This window comes from Maniola hyperantus, chromosome 19 (assembly GCF_902806685.2).
Source record: "Maniola hyperantus chromosome 19, iAphHyp1.2, whole genome shotgun sequence".
Lineage (NCBI taxonomy): Eukaryota > Metazoa > Arthropoda > Insecta > Lepidoptera > Nymphalidae > Maniola > Maniola hyperantus.
In genome coordinates, this window is record NC_048554.1 from 13,473,248 (window position 1) to 13,486,018 (window position 12,771).

Sequence of the window (12,771 nt, forward strand, 5' to 3'; positions counted from 1 at the left end):
CTTCCATCTTTAAACTGCATCATCACTTACCACCAGGTGAGATTGCAGTAAAGGGCCAACTTTTATCGGAATAAAAATAAACCATAGGCTGGCTGACTAGCAGGCTGGCGGATTAACAGACTTTAAACACCTTTGAGAACACTATGGAAAAGTCTCAGGCATGCAGGTTTCCTCACGATGTTTTCTTTCATCGTTAAAGCGAGTGATTAGGTAATTACTTACTTATAACGCACATGATTTCGAATAGTTAGACGTGCGTGTCCGGGATAGACACTTAGACCTCCCAACTAGAAAGCCGACGTTTTAACCCCTAGGTCATTCTCTTTCAAGTCAATAAAATAACTTGAAAGAGATCTGCCACGGCTGTAGAGTCAAAAAGCTTGCAGAATTTGATACAGCAAACAAGCATCAATTTGTACCTACATCCTGCAGCGAGTCGAGCAGCTATTGTGTGAGACAACAAATCGATGCCGTTTGCTATCGTTGCTCATGGAAGACAAACAGCTGATGCAACGGTAAGATGCTGCAATCTGCGAGATAATACGAGGAGTAGGTAAACAATTGGTGTATTGCGTTTAGGTAAATAGCTTCTGTAGGGTATTTGGTACTCCAAAATGTTCTTAAAGGTGTGTCAAGTCTGCAAATGTATAGTTGGGCAGTGTGGTGAAAGGAGATCCGTGGTCTGCCGACTGCCGTAGTGGGCCGGGGTTGAGAAATGAACTATGTACTAGCATATGCCCGCGATTTCATCCGCGTAGACCACAGAAAACCCCTGTTTTACCCCTTTAGAGATTGAATTTCCTAAAAATCCTTTCATAGTGGATGCCTACGTCATAATAGCTAGTAGTTTGAGCTGAGCGTTGATAGATCAGTCAGTCAGTCACCTTTTCCTTTTATATAATATTAAGAAAACAGAATCACATTGTACTAGGAGTTGTAACTTTGACCCATTTAACGAGTCCGAAGCATGGAGAAAACAAAAAGGTCAAATTCAAATCTCCAAAATCAGCCACCCAATTGTGTAAGAATAACGTTTTCATCGTTATCGTAATCATCAACAAATTCTGCCCTTTGATTGGCTGTGAAAAATGTAAACAGCGAATCAACCAATCAAAGGGCAATTTTGTTTATTTTTTTATTTAATCCAACACCTTATATCTTACATTACATTACATTGTTGAAGATTACGATAACGATGAATACGTTTTTCTTACACAATCGGGGGACTTGTTAACTTAGGTAGCTAACTAGTTTATCAAAACCTATCTATTAACTAATAGCCGATGAACTTCCCCCATAATATCGGCAGGCATAGATCTGATCAGCGTAATGGCTCAAGTTGAATTAGTGAACTCCGCGCGGTGATCGCGGGGGGTGGGTTTGAGCCCTGATTAAGGCCATTAGCTGTCGGCGATGCTATCTTAACTACCTTTAGCTGCCATGTTTTCTACATTTTCTTCCAAAATTATATTGCCAGAGCAAATTTTCTGGTGCGAGGCTTCCGCCGTGGCTAGTTACCACCCTACCGGCAAAGCCGTGCCGCCAAACGATTTAGTGTTCTAGTACGATGCCGTGTAGAAACCAAAGGGGCATGGGTTTAATAAAAACTGTCATACCCCTTCCAGGTTAGCCCGCTTCCATCTTCGACTGCATCATCACTTACCATCAGGTGAGATTGCAGTCAAGGGCTAACTTGTATCTGAATTTTAAAAAAAAATTTGAGCAAAATAATATATTATCCTCATCATGATGAACCCATGGTCTCCTCTCAGAATGAGAAGAATATAATACTTAAAAATAAAGAAAATATAAGTAAGGAAAGTGATATTAATCAATGTGTTTACTAACGATTCTAAACTTTGAATCGTATGATGGTTATTCTTAATAGTCTAGGTCTTAGAAAAAACAATGTTACATGTAATATATTACAAGCAACGCATCGTATCAGTCGTAGAGTAGATAGGTATGTTTTCTAGTTTCTTTTCCACTTGATAAACTCCACTGTAAGAACAGTTGATTCTATCCCTAAATTGGAAAGATGCTGCTCAAATAACTTAACTCCGAGTATGCTTGCAATTAGATCAGCTAAAAGCCATGGTTAGCATATTTCCATCAAGAATAATTAATCTGTACGCTTAGTTTAAGATTTTACGTCTCACCAAACGTTGCTAGAATTCGAGAGTCGAAACATAATACCGTCGAAGTAAAATGAACCTGAAGACACTTAAATTGAAGTCAAAAATTCAATGCATCTGGTTTTAATTTCGCAACGTTTCCGCTTGGAGCGCTGGCTGTAGATGTGTACACAAGCTTGAGCTTTAAAACCAGGTAGGTTAAGATCCAGTTTACTATAATGCGGAAGGTTTTCAACACTCGAATACTATCAACGTTGCTGAAACATACGTCTCGTACTAACCGTACGGTACCCGTAGTACAAGATTTTACGTCTCACCAAACCAAACCAAATTCGAGAGTCGAAATACTTCCGCGTCACAGTAAACTGGATCTTAAATGCCGTGTTTTAAAGCTCAAGTTTGTCTACACTTCTACAGCCAGCGCTCCAAGCGGAAACATTGCGAAATTAAAATCAGTGGCGTTGAATATTTGACTTTAATTCAAGGCAGTTTAGGTCCATTTTACTGTAACGCGGAAGTATTTCGACTCTCGAATTTGGTTTCGTTTGGTGAGACGTAAAATCTTGTACTACGGGTACGGCTCAGTGGAAACGGTCGGAGGCAGTGAAGTGAATCGATTAGTGAGTTAGCGGCGGGTTCCGCACCCGGTCAGTGGTCACCCCCGGGCCCCGTGCACTTACACCGAATATTATATTTTGGGACGCCTTGCACACCCGCACGTCACCCGCACTCGCCCGCACGCACGTTATTAAGAATTCTATTTGCTTTTTGACTTAAAATTATCATGAATGCTAATCCAGAGTATTACTCAATACTCATAAAGTCATAAATATGCCAAGTTGCATTCAAATCTGTTTGCATAGATAGATAGACAAAAAATTTAAACTTTTGGGTTTCTATATCGAAATACTGCTTCATCCGATTAAAATAATCAAAAATTATTTATTACTTATACAGAATTATTCCAGCTTTATGTTTAAGTATTATAAAGAAACCGTAATAATATTATCATTAGCCATAGAACTAGACATTATGGTGATAGGGCTTCGGAAATCGCATCGCCTAGGTAGTAGGTACTTGCTGCTATTGGTTAGAGTTACTGATCCTCGATCAGACGCGTTAAGTATAAGCACTGTAGGCTTTGCAGTATCTAAATAAAGTAGGTATACCTACCTAGCCGGGCTTGTGCCTATTGCAAAACTGGTAAGAGAACGTCCTAAGCTGTTCGATATCAAGGAGAAAACACTTTTAGCAGTGCGAGAAGATACCTTGAAGGAGTGGGTAAAGGAATGGTCGGGAGCAGGCAAAGGGACCTGGACCAGAGAACTCATTACCGACTTGGAAAAATGGCACACGAGGAAGCATGGGGAAGTAGACTGCTGGCTGACACAAGCACTCAGCGGCCACGGGGTGTTCAACACCTACCTCTTCGCAATAGGGAAAGCGCCTACTGAAAATTGCTACTTTTGCGGAGAGGAAGATACCCCGAGACACGCGATTTTTGAGTGTCCCGCGTGCGCGGATCTTAGAGAAGCAGCACAGGGAGCAAGCGACAGTGTCAACGCCCAAAATCTGGTAGCCCGTATGGTGTCAAGCGAAAATGAGTGGCACAGATACGGCCAGATGCTGAGAGCCATAATGTTGAGAAGGGAAGATAGAGAAAAACAAGAAAAAAAGGAGAGAGAGCAACCAGAGGGTCAGCACGAAGTAATGTTACACGGTTCCGTGCTGATCTCGCAGAGGGGGAGGTCTTTTTAGTCCGTGCGAGTCGGACACACCCTGTCGATAGACAGAAGTCCATTAGGGATTTTTCCTCCTCCTAGAAAAAAAAAAAGGTATACCTACCTATATACCTATTATTACTCGCTAATGCCTAGGACTCTCCTGGCTAGTTACCACCCTATCGGCAACCAACCGGTAAAAACCATTAAAAACAAGGGCATGGGTTTATTAAAAACTGTCATACCGCTTCCAAGTTAGCCCGCTTCTTGTAGGCCACTCGGAGTCAATGCCGCGTCGTAGGCGGGGGCATTGACCCGAGTTTTGCGCGCTATACATTGCTGGGTTGAAAGATATTAAACTATTAAAACTACAAAATGAGGCAAATGGTTATTTGTTTAGCTAGTATAACAATAACGCCAAGTTTTTGCTAGCGTCCTGGTTACACCCTGTATAACAGATATGATATACATAATATAACATATTCGGCGTCCCCTGTCACTGCCCCTCATGTCACGTGGAGCCCCACAGGAATAACGGAGTAATTTGACATTTTGGTAAAAATGAATTTTAATGCACCCTCGGAATAAGGGATGTGGACCGTGGAGCCCCGAGGTGTCTTTACTCTTTACCCCATTGTTTTGTGCGTTTGCAAGGCCTTAGATGTTTATATTTACATTGTTATTTTAACTACAAGTAGGTATAAGTCCCGCAAATTGCTAATGCGCGTGGCCGCCATTTTAGTGACATCAGCTGCACTAGACTGAAGTTTCGAGCTGATGGTATATTTTTATTAACCGACTTCAAAAAAGGAGGAGGTTCTCAATTCGTCGGAATCTTTGTTTTTTTATTTTTTTTAATTTTTTATGTATGTTCCCCGATTACTCGAAAACGCCTGGACCGATTTTGAAAATTCTTTTTTTGTTTGAAAGGGTATACTTCAAAGTTGGTCCCATTTTAATTTGGTGAAGATCTGATGAACATCTTCGAAGATAGATACTGGAACTCCTCAACGGATAAGAGTAAATTGCTCGCGATCAGTGTAATAGCTTAGTAAACAGTAGATTTTTAACCAGTCATAGCATAATTCCATGGGGCCACTAAAAATTGTGAAATAATTTTTTTTACAAAAAAAATAAAAACCGACTTCGTTACACAAACACTAAAAATTTAAAAATTATTTAATTTATTACCGAATATATTATATATACAAGAGTTAATATAGTTCCATAATAATATTTTTTGGGGTCGGTGCCAATGAGGTGCCATTGTGGAGTCCCATAAAAATATGAAGTATAGACGATTCGCGCAGCTAAAGCTAATTGGCACCGGCACCAAAAAGTATTATTATGGAACTATATTAACTCTTGTATATATAATATATTCGGTAATAAATTAAATAATTTTTCAATTTTTAGTGTTTGTGTAACGAAGTCGGTTTTTATTTTTTTGTTACTTAAATATACGTCAAATGACGTCATTTCGATGTTAATGAGACATGGTTCCAGCGCAATAGCAATTTGCGGAACTTATATGTTACTAGCTGATGCCCGCGACTTCGTTCGCGTGGAATTAAGTTTTTAAAAACTCTCTGATTTCCCGGGATAAAAAGTAGCCTATGCCACTCTCCAGGTCTTTATACCCATACAAAAAAATCACGTCAATCTGTTGCACCGTTGCGACTTGATTGAAGGACAAACCAGCAAACTAACACACTTTAGCAATATGTAGGTACCTACTACCTATAGTGATAACCATTTGTAATCGAATCCTAGAATCTAAATCATTCCCTTAATTAAGATTTTACTTATGCACGGACGGATCTGAGAAGCCATTGCATTATTTGCCCAAGAAAACCCGTACCATAATGTGATTAATAGAAAGGGGCCCGACCCTCAACAGTGAGGTATACGATGACGAAATAGAAATATTTAACCCCATTCTATGCTTGCAGTGACTTTCTATCTGCAGTGTACTACATCCAACCATTATTTCCCATTAATATTTCCGTACAATTGGAATGGTAAAAGCCCCCGGGGTGGGCACTGGGCAGTGTCCGGGGGCGGGCGGGCGGCGGGCGGGCGGTTTAGAATTGCTGATTGCCATCAAATAAGGCGCCGATCGGGAGTGCCTACTTGTTGCTTAGGGTGGAAAATCGTTCGCTTTTTATAATGTTGACTTTTAGCCTTTCAATGAATAATCGCGTTTTTATTTATGCACTTGACTGCAATCTCACCTGGTGGTAAGTGATGATGCAATCTAAGATGGATGCGGGCTAACCTGGAAGGGGTATGACAGTTTTTGTTAAACCCATACCCCTTTGGTTACTACACGGCATCGTACCGGTACGCTAAATCCCTTGGCGGCACGGCTTTGCCGGTAGGGTGGTAACTAGCCACGGCCGAAGCTTCCCACCAGACCAGACCATCTCCCACTAACAAGACCACAGCGCTTACCACTGCGCCAGGGAGGTCGTGGTTTGGCCCTAGTCCACTGGCCAAGTGTGGATTGGCAGACTTCACACACCTTTGGGAACATTATGGAGAAATCTCAAACATGCAGGTTTCCTCATGATGTTTTCCTTCACTGTGAAAACAAGTGCTATTTAATTGCTTAAAACCCACATAACACCTAACAGTTCGAGGTGCCCGGGATCGAACCCCCGACCTCCCGAATGTGAGGTGGACGTCTTAACATTAGCCTGTCACCGCTGTTTTGTGTACAATATTGTATTGTAAATAATAACCTTAAAATATCCAATCAGGGAACGAAGAGAAAGTGACAAAAACTCAGTAAGAAACGAGTCTCGATTTTAATAAAGGACAATTAAAAGTTTTTAATTTCCCGTCCGGGGTTTTGAGTTCATTATTCTTTTCTCGACTTTAGCCAAGAAACAACTGACTGACTGACTTATTAGTATTAATTCTACGCCTCTGGCGCAGTGATGTGGGCTGAGCTTTATATGCGAGAGTTTCTGGGTTCGGTCTGATGGTCTTTTATGTTTTTTCTTTCTAATAATTAAGTTCTTGTAATCTAAATATATAAAAGGAAAAAGTGACTGACTGACTGACTGACTGATCTATCAACGCACAGCTCAAACTACTGGACGGATCGGGCTGAAATTTGGTATGCACATAGCTATTATGACGTAGGCATCCGCTAAGAACGGATTTTTGGAAATTCAACCCCTAAGGGGATGAAATAGGGGTTTGAAATTTGTGTAGACCACGCGGACGAAGTCGCGAGCATAAGCTAGTTATACATTTAAGCGGTGATAGCCTAGTGGTTAAGACGTCGGCCTTCTAGTCCGGGGGCCCAGGGTTCGATCCCGGGCACGCACCTCTAATTTTTCCGAGCTATATATACGTTTTAAGCAATTAAATATCAGTTGCTTTAACGGTAAAGGAACACATCGTGAGGAAACCTGCATGTCTGAGATTTCTCCATAATGTTCTAAGGTTCAAAGGTCTGTGAAGTCTGCCAATCCGCATTTGGCCAGCGTGGTAGACTATGGGCAAACCCATCTCATTCTGTGGCGAGACCCGTGTTCCATCATGAGCCGGCGATGGGTTAACCATGATGATGATGGTGAAATGGTCCAAGTAACCGACATAATTCTAAAGCGAAAGTGGCAATGGGTGGGGCACATAGCATTTGAGACCCGAGTCTACTGACGACTTTAGAAAGAAGAAAGAAAGAAGAAAATAAAAAAAAAGTTTTGGTTTGGAGCCGCAGGATAGTCCAGATAAAACAATTAATCAATCAAAATAATATAAGATGCGTGGAGTGGAGTGTGCTGTGTGCTGTGTGCTGTGTGCTGTGTGCTGTGTGCTGTGTGCTGTGTGCTACGGTAACCTGCAAGCAATATTTCAGTACATCGACCTTTAGAATGAGATTTCGGATTTGTAGAGTTGTTTCTATCGCTCATACCTACCTACGTGAGTAATGTGACGTTTTGTCAGTCTCAACGACAGAGACAACGCTATACAAAACCGCTATATATTTTATATAGTACTTTTATGCTATATATTTTAGTAAGTACATAAAACAGTTCTTTGTATCCGAATCCCTGCCTCATAGATAGATAGGAATTAATCGAGTAGATGAAGTAGGTACACGGCTTCCAGCCCCAATTGTCTGGAACAATAGGCTAGTTGACACTTTTTTTAAGTAGGTCTTAAATGGTTAATATTTGTCCTATTAGATCAAAAAAATTAACACTATATTTTTTTGCGCCCTAAAAACCGTAAAACTTTAATTTAAAAATATATTTTTCTTAGACAGGTGAAAACACTGTCGGCTATGTTTGGCCGATAGATTATCTGTGCTCTGACGTCATGCATTTGTAAACAACAGCATAACCTCCCAAAGTTTAATAAACATGACTTCTATACTAGTTTACATGAAAAATATAGTAATTATCGTTATTCTATCATCCGAGAATGTAAAAACGCATCGATAAAGACCACAGGAAAGTTGTGGATTAGAGTGCCCAGTGAAATAAATATACGTAACACGCGAAGACTTGCTTAAAGGGATCCTATATCACTAACGACTGCAACCCAAATTTATTTTTGCAAAGATCACTTTGTTGTAAGTCTTACTTAATAACTTATTCAATTTATAAAGAGAAAACGATAATTTTTTACGTTTACTATGAGTTTTTAGAAATATATAAAAACTAGCTTATGCTCGTGACTTCGCCCGCGTGGACTTCATAAATTTCAAACCCCCATTTAACCCACTCAGGGGTGGAATTTCAAAAAATCCTTTCCTAGTGGATACCTTCTCTTTACCTACAAAGAACACACCCACCAAATTTCATGTATCTAGGACCAGCTGTTTAGATGTTTAGGCTGTGCGTTGATATATAAGTTAGTCAGGAGGACTTGAAATTTTATATATATGGATACTACGTTAGTCAATAGGGATGACATTTGTTTGTTTACATATTTAATGACGTCACATCATGGCTGACAGCGTTTTCTGAGTTTCAAATAAAAATAAAAACTGTATTTTTTTAAATTGGATTTATATATCCATCCTGCGTTTTTAATAATTGTTATTGATATATTTCGTTGTCTTAAGCAAAATACTATAATAAATAATCATTTATTGGACGAAATTAGATATGAGTCAAGTAGCCTATTAGCAAATGACGAGTATTTCCGATGCACCCCGCGAAGTGAATCGATCACTCAAGTCTCCAGACGACGGACGCGGGTCTGATTGCCGTCACCCCGAGTCCCGTACCCATTGCTGACGAGGCAGTGACTTGCACGTACCAATCACAAACCTCCTGGGATTGCACTCCGTACTAATGAATTCCGATTTAATAATGCCTAGCAATTTTTTTTGCGTTTTTTGCGGTAGTAGCCATTTTAACCGACTTCCAAAAAGGAGGCGGTTCTCAATTCAGCCCGTTTTTTTGGACATAATATTTCCGTCCACATTATGTTCTAATAGCGACTTCGTCCGCGCGGATAGACTACTTTTTATTTCGGAATATCAAAAACTTAGGTTTTTAAAAATCCCGTAGGAACTATATGATTTTCCGAGATAAAAAGTAGTCTATATGTAGTGTATATCCATTATCCAGGTTTGTAACTATACCAATAATCACTTCGATCTGATGCTTTACGAGATCGAGGGAAAAACCAGTAAACTAACACAAACATTCTTTCTCATTTTATAATATGGGTAGTGATGATGCGCATATGTGTGCGCAATTCGTGCGCGTGAGCATGTATGGATCAACCTTTATGTACAACTACAGTACCTACCTACTCGGCCGAAAGTAATGTACATTGACATTTAGGAAGGTGATAGCAGATTTGTAGAGCGTTATCCCTGTCGTTGAGACCGACAAAACGTCATATATGTATGAGAGACCGCCTCTGGAAGGTGGGAAAGTCATTTGTGGGAATGAGTGTAATATTTTATAATAAAATTCCACAAGCAATTTTAGACTTGCCTTTACACAAGTTTAAAAAATGTGTTAAAAGTATGCTCCTAAAAAAAGCATATTATACAGTCGCAGACTATGTAAACGATAAAAAAGCTTGGATTTGACTCGCTCCAGCAATGCACGGGGCTGCAATGGCTTGTATAGTACGGTATAATAACATTGTAAATTGAAAAATTAAAAAGAGCAACCGCCGAATTTCTTGCTGGTTCTTCTCGGTAGGAACGGCATTCCGAACCAGTGGTAAATTAAAACCACCTGACTATTCATAAGCACTTTTAAAAAGTTTACATGAATAAAAAAACATTCTATTCTATTCTATTCTATAGAGACAACACTCTACAAAGCCGAAATGTCATTCTAAAGGCCGATGTACATTATTTTCGGCCGCGTACTATACGAGCCATGTTGGACGCGATTCGTCTCGCGTATTGTGTGGCCAAGCCTTTAGAATTATAATTTCCCTGTATCAGTTCCAACCCATTTCCACTTGAACTATTGCCCTGAATGTTGCAAATGCGCACAAATGTAGCCATTAGTGAAACAATTGAGCGCGACCCCTGGGAGGTCTCGGCTTGATCGCGGCGGAGTGATTGCCGACCGAGCAATCAGAGACCCCACGAGGCGAGATCCGTAATAAATACGATTTGAACTCATACTAAAATATTAAATAGGTACATTTTGAACTGAAACTGGAAATATTAACAATAACATACATTTTAATCAAACTTTATGAAAATTAGATGTTTTGGTTTTTCCCTTATAATCTTTATTTCATCAGACATCAAAGGCCCACAATGTTATGTTAGTAACCATCTTAACCTATGTTAGTAACTATATTATAATATAATGTATGTTAGTAAGAGACTTATTCTATGTTAGTTAATATAATTAATATACTTATTAACTAATGCAGACATCCAGTGCGCCTTGAGAGCGCTGTCCTGTCTGTCTGCTATCACCTTCAGGATAATGTTGGGACTTCTCTCCAACCTACTTATCGAATCCCCTTCACCTTTATTTTCAGGGTCCATGATATAAAGTCTTACTTTGTTTAGTAATAAAATGTCTCCGCTCTCTCTCTTCCATAGTATACGTAAGTACGTAGCATCATCATCATCAGCAACCGATAGACGTCCACTGTTGGACATATTATGTCTCCTGGAGGGACTTCCGCACGCAACGTGCTTGCGTCTCCTGAATCCAGCGGCTCCCTGCGACTCGCCAGATGTCGTCCGTCTCCACCTAGTGGGGGGGTCTTCCGGTGCGAGATCGCCATTCCAGCACCTTGGGACCCCAACGTCTATCCGTTTAAAAAAAAAAAAAAAAAAACTTTTAATTCGACCATAAAACACGATCATAATTTGTTAGTAATAACACACGCCTTAAAAACTAATGTTAGTAATCTTATAACTATTTACCTAATCCTAATACTATATCTAAGACAGGCCTGATTAGTCAGCACGTGCACCATATGACAATGGTTCAATGGTTTTTGAACTACGTGCCCTGCCCATTGCCACTTCAGCTTCGCAACCCGCTGAGCTATGTCGGTTACTCTAGTTCTCCTACGGATCTCCTCATTTCTGATTTGATCACGTAGAGAAACTCCGCACATAGCTCTCTCCATCGTCCGCTGAGTGACTCTGAGCTTTCTGATGAGGCTTACAGTTAGCGACCATGTCTCGGATCCATACGTCATCACTGGCAACACGCACTGTTCGAAGACTTTGGTCTTGGAGGTTTTTTTAGTCCGTGTGAGTCGGACACACCCTGCTAGCAGGCAGAAGTCTGTAGGGATTTTTTCCTCCCCCGAAGAAAAAAAAAGAGCGACATTAGCTATAATTTTTTTTTAAATCCAAATATCTCTATAATATAAAAATGAATCACTAAATGTGTTGGTCATCGCAAATCTCGAGAACAGCTGAACCGATTTCGCTAATTCTTTTTTTATAATATTCCTTGAAGTACGAGGATGGTTCTTACGGAGAGAAACATTTTAAAAAGTTTGAATCGACTGTTAGGCGGAACGAAGTTCGCCGGGGCAGTTTAAAATAATAATTTAGTCTAACAAAATATAGGTATTAGTGATTCGTTTAATTAATGAAAATGAATAGTAATTAACGCTAGATGGCCAGCACTAATGCACCCTCTAATTAATTATGTATGTACAGTCGTATTTCCTGAATCGATATCGGAATGGGATCGCTTTTAGCGGCGATTGCGTTCCCGATATTATCGCACTAACCAATTGAATTCATTACCCACTATAATGCTGGAATATTCCGTAATCAATCCGTAAATACCAAGTAATCATTTTGAAATTCAGATCTACATTACTTCAGTCCTACTTTAAGAACCACTAACTTATGCTCGCGACTTCGTCCGCGTGGAATACACAAAGGAGATCGCCCGTGAACGGGCCCTCTTTTGTGGCGTCGCGGTGTCAAAACTTAAATTAATTTTTTTTTAAATGTGTTATTTTTTTACGATTATGTTTTATAACGACTTTTTTTCACTCTATTATTGAAAATATCTACAATTACAGTTAGAATCGTAAACATGCATTTATTTTGAAGAAGTATTAATTAAATATAACCTCAATATCAGCAATATAAAAAATAAGATTTTTTTATAACCAGGGTGAATAAATAGAAATCGTTTGCAGAATATAAAGAGTTAATTATTTGTCTACAAAATAAAATTAAAACCATGGTGACACAACAATTATATTAGGGGGGGCCCAAAGCTCCTAAGTAAATGGGCAATCTCTTTTCGAACCCTTATTTCACCCCCCTAGGGGTGGAATTTTCAAAAATCCTCTCTTAGCGGATGCCTGCGTCAAAATAGCTATCTGCATGCCAAATTTCAGCCCGATCCGTCCAGTAGTTTTGAGCTGTGCGTTGATAGATCAGTCAGTCAGTCAGTCACCTTTTCCTTTTATATATTTAG